This window comes from Limulus polyphemus, unplaced genomic scaffold (genome assembly GCF_000517525.1).
Source record: "Limulus polyphemus unplaced genomic scaffold, Limulus_polyphemus-2.1.2 Scaffold534, whole genome shotgun sequence".
NCBI lineage: Eukaryota > Metazoa > Arthropoda > Merostomata > Xiphosura > Limulidae > Limulus > Limulus polyphemus.
The window spans coordinates 514,600-519,864 of NW_013666144.1; the positions used below are offsets into that span (position 1 = coordinate 514,600).

The 5,265-nt window shown below is 31.4% G+C and overlaps 1 protein-coding gene across 2 annotated transcripts in view; it reads right to left on the reverse strand.

Moving 5' to 3' along the window:
* Window positions 1-4,689, reverse strand: part of LOC106458932 (growth hormone secretagogue receptor type 1-like) — a 161,846-nt gene extending 157,157 nt beyond the window's left edge. Inside the window, exon 1 of one of the 2 annotated variants that reach the window (XM_013918499.2) lies at window positions 4,524-4,689. The gene's annotated coding sequence lies outside the window, so the exon portion shown is untranslated. Of the gene's footprint in view, window positions 1-3,118; window positions 3,231-4,523 lie in introns of those variants that run through there. The other variant, XM_022385303.1, reaches the window with a different exon arrangement.
* Between the last annotated feature and the right edge of the window lie 576 nt (window positions 4,690-5,265).

Genomic DNA, 5,265 nt, shown 5'->3' on the forward strand with positions numbered 1-5,265 from the left:
CTTTTTTAATAATTAGATCTTGATATACTTCAAGAAATTTACTTATATCACATTGAATTTACTTTTTTAATAATTAGATCTTGATATACTTCAAGAAATTTACTTATATCACATTGAATTTACTTTTTTAATAATTAGATCTTGATATACTTCAACAAATTTACTTATATCACATTGAATTTACTTTTTTAATAATTAGATCTTGATATACTTCAACAAATTTACTTATATCACATTGAATTTTCTTTTGTAACAATAAGATCTTGATATACTTCAACAAATTTACTTATATCACATTGAATTTATCTTTTGTAATAATTAGATCTTGATATAATTCAACAAATTTACTTATATCACATTGAATTTACTTTTGTAATATAATCATTCTATTTAAAAGAACTTTACCACTGCTTTATTTGGCTTAATTATAACTTATATTTATTCTAAGATCAATAAGAGTTTGGTATTCTTTAACAGAAAAGATCTACGTTTTATTTCAAAAAGAAACCTGTCTAATACTTCGTCAATTCGTACCAGTTCACAATGTAAACATTCAGACGAATCTGGCTAAGAACTATATCACAATTCCAAGTTACACTAAGCCTTCCAAGATTTCCACGCCACCAGAGTTTCTAGCTTCCATCTCTTCACACATAATCAACAAGCCAGATAATCCACTGAGTCCAGCTCAACGAGTTATCCAGAAAGCTGGTCAATTAAGACTAGACAAATTATGGTCTAATTCTTCGAACGTGTAAGACAAGTTACCATGCAAAAAATCAGTGGAGTTTAAATTCGAACATAACCTACTCGTCTAGAACTTGTACCTAAGAAAATTGCACAAAAGAAAATTCATGATGTAGATATGTCCATGCCACAGAAGGGTTAAACTTATAAGAGTTCCATATCACATACACCAGTCTCCGATGTATGTGTACAAAAATTAAGATTCTAATAGCTAGGGAAAGTTATAAAGTTGGGTGAGCAGGATACATCCCATCTGTATAGAGTACATTAGCTAAAGAATGCTTATCAAACAACAAAACAATAGAAAACTTTTCTGCTATAATGGTAGCATTGTAGGATATTCCAAGGTTCCTTTCATTGTTTTATGATTTAAACAACTATATGATAGTAACTTCGGAAACATAAATGAACACAACAATAATGGCGAACACTAGTTAATAAAGAACAGCTGCAGTTAGTTATAGTCCTTGAATAAAGGTGATCCTGCCAAAGCTTGATCTCGATAAACACACGCATACACTAACTGAGGGCAATAGTAATATAATACACCCATGCTTCTGTATGTTGTAGTTCTATTTATTTGTTTCTTTATGTTTCTATATTCTTCTATTATTTTTTTTACTTTAGCACACCTTTTTCTCAATGCCTTATATCCAGTTGTTCTATTTATTTGTTTCTTTATGTTTCTATATTCTTCTATTATTTTTTTTTACTTTAGCACACCTTTTTCTCAATGTCTTATATCCAGTAGTTCTATTTATTTGTTTCTTTATGTTTCTATATTCTTCTATTATTTTTTTTACTTTAGCACACCTTTTTCTCAATGCCTTATATCCAGTAGTTCTATTTATTTGTTTCTTTATGTTTCTACATTCTTCTATTATTATTTTTACTTTAGCACACCTTTTTCTCAATGCCTTATATCTACAAACATCTGTTCCGTATATTGCAACAGGGATGGTTCGTTTGTTGTGTTTAGTGTAATTTTCAAATCAAAAATATCATGTTTCTATAAAACATTTAATAGATCATACGCTTTTCCATCCACCTTTCTGAAAGACGTACAACATCTAATCGTAAAAAGCGTCTTTTATTTGTAAACTAATGCAAATGTTGCACTTAAACTATTACAAAAGGATATACTTTAAATGTTTCAGTATTTCTTCATTAAGATCGTGCATAAGTGACCAAAATATTAGCTTGACTCAAGCTAAACAATAATTCTGTATATTACAATTTTCTGGATCTAAAGGTCTAAAATCCGATATATAATGCTGCCGAACACGTTCCACACTTTCAGTTGTGGGCATGCTATAAGAGTGTCAGTCAATCCCTTTAGTCGATTTAAAGATTCAGGTAAAGCCCTTGTTGCGGTGAGCGCTACTAGCTGGCTGCCCTCCCTCTTGTCAGTAGTTCATAGTAATAGACGGCTATATCTTAGCCCTAGGTGTCTCTGGTCTGAACCATGGGCAACCACACGTGCCGTTCAGGTTGTTTGTGTTTGTCTTTTTAGTATAAAGCTACATAATGGTATATTTGCACTCTGTCCATCACGAGAAATGAAATTCCGGATTTTAACATTGTAAATCTGTAAACTTACAACTTATCCACCATCCAACTTTCTAAAATTATGGTCTTCATAAATCCTTTTTGAAATAAAGTCATTTATCTCTGAAACAGTATTTAGAAAAGGCTCATTTGGTGAACACAAGTTTCCCAAATGCCTTCTCATTGCAAAGAAAAAAAGGATTATTTATAAACACTGATAAATTTCAGTCAAAATGTAGTGCGGCAGGAAGTCGAACGTGCATAAATCTCTAGCGTATTTTTAGAATTAACTTTTAACCCCGTTATTTATGACATAAACCTTGTGCTAAAAACATTTATAAAATAAGCGTTTACTCAAAACTAATTATAAATCGAAACGTATCGAACGTTAATTTGTTATAGATCTTTCATACAAACAAGTAGAGTTTAATAAATAAACGACGCAATGTAATGTCCAATAACACCGGAAAAGTCACAGATGAGGTTATATTATTATGATAACGACAGCTTACTATTAATACGCTAAAATATTAACCTTTCGAGATAATTTGGCAGAGTCTGTGAGTATGTAAGTGCTCAAATAAATTCTTCAAAACGTTCTGCCCGGGCACAATATGTTAGAGTCAAGTGCTGCCACTCGAGTTTACCTATCGTATGAATCCTGTAATAAAGTGCCTCTTGATAGGCTACTGGCCCTTCTAATCACGTATGAAATTAAAAAATTAACACGCTGCTACATTTATGTAAATAACGTTATATTTGATCGTGATGTACACGTCTCTATATTTTTCAACATGTAGAATGATGAAATGTTTGTTCTTACCTCAGAGCTTTACTGTTTGTTGTTTCAAGAGTAGATGTGGGACATGGTTCGCGATTTTTGTCCTTACGTTTACATAAACGTAAAGCTGCAGAATGAATCATCCATGCTGTGTCCACCACAGGGATTGAGCACCAAATTTTATCAATATAAGACTTTAAGTTTACCGTTGGGCCACGAGGGAGGGGAAAGGGGGCAAAGAAAATAGAAGATTTATCTGTTTTTTTGTGTGTGTGTTTGTTTTGTTTCCTTAGGAATATTTTCGTAAACTAATCTATAGACATATACAAAATTCAGACCACTACAGTTATCAAAGTCGATATCTATTTGTTTACAGATTTATAAAGCTTACATGTATTAAGTCCTTGTGCGCTTCTTATCTCACAAAATAAACATAAGATTACGCACGCAATAATCTCGCGCTTAACTGCAGGGGTTAAGAAAATAAAGGTTTCAATATAGTGCACAGAAATGGTGCTCTCTAATTCCTTTCAGTACACGAAACAAGCCTGTGAGTAAAATGAGGACTACATCTAAAAGTGTCAATCAACCGGTCTATTTATCTGACCTTTGGCATTTTAATAATCATGTTGTTAATAGTAATACCTTAGAACAAGTCAGAGGACGACTTTTCTAATGTTGTTTTTAAGAAACATCGTTCATTACACGGACCTTTGGTTTATTTTGTTACACATAGGTGATTAGTGTGCAAAAATTGGAAGAAAGACACTATAAAATTCTCTCAGGCTATTAGATGAACATTTTCTACACATTTATATATGTTCAATTACACTAAATCTTTATTGAAATAAGATAACGAAAAAAGGATATTTCTAAGACCGTATAAGAATTACCAACTTAAAAGCTTTGATGTAAATTATAACACACTACAGACATTTCAAAGGCTCAGCTTGATGTAGCTGCCATTTATTCTGCATTTAATGTTTCTCTTAACCCAAACTTATCTTGTAATGTCTAGTGAATTAGTAAAATTAAAGCAAATTTATATATATATACGTTTAGGAGCGTCTCAAGAATATTTTCAGAGAGGTTCGTTTCTGAAATAGATCAATAACACAAGTAAGCCTAAGTAAGCCGTGAGTCAGCAGCAGTTCAGTACATAGTCCATAAAAAGGTTAATGCCATATTTAAGAAACGAACGCGGTTATGAATATAACACCTTCAAGAGTTTTTGCATTACTGTATTTAATTTTTCGTGATTATCAAAATACATTTGAGGCTCAAAACGGGAGGGATCATTCACACACACCCGACGACCTCCCTGGAGACCCTCATATATAATATACAGTAAAATAATATTTTGATTATATTATATATATATATATATATATTTGTTTTACTTCATACAATAAGTTAACAAAGAACAACGAAGAATACCTATACATACCTGAATTGAAGTCTGTTTAATGTTAATGAATGAGAAACGCCAAGAATCGTTGTTCGAGTATCAATTAGTGTCGTTTACTATATATATATCCAAGTAAGTTGATTAACGTGACTAAGAAATTGTTTTTATAAGATAACGTAGATTAAACAACTTTCACTGCGACTGCCCGTTCTTTTCTTCAATCATGATCAAACCTCGATAAAATAGATTGCCGTAAGGTATAGAACAGATATATGTATATATATTTATACACACACACGTGTACGTATGGATATGTGTGTGTGTGTGTTTCATATATGTGTAATAACCTCGTGACACATGTATTAATTTGTTAGATAATGTACTTAGAGCTAGAAGTTATTTGAGTAAAATTCATATTGTTTGAGAAAATAATGATTCACCACTCTTTCATGTTTAATGGGATGCAATTAATCACAAAAGAAAAACGCTTTTTACTCTAATCTTTATGTGACTCAATAAGCAGGAGGCGCTGCTTGTTCAAACTGGTAGATTATAAATATGTGTACAGGTACGTAAAGCCAGAAACAATGACGTAATACCACGTCACAATTTCTCCCATAACTTGCTGTGATCAGAATAATTATTTTACGTATTTTATAAAACTTTATAATTGATAAGTAATTTACAAAAACTTGTTACAGAAGCTAATTCGTTGTTATATCAATTTGATCTAAATCATATATGATGATTTTTCTCTTTACGATTCATATTATTTCGCTTA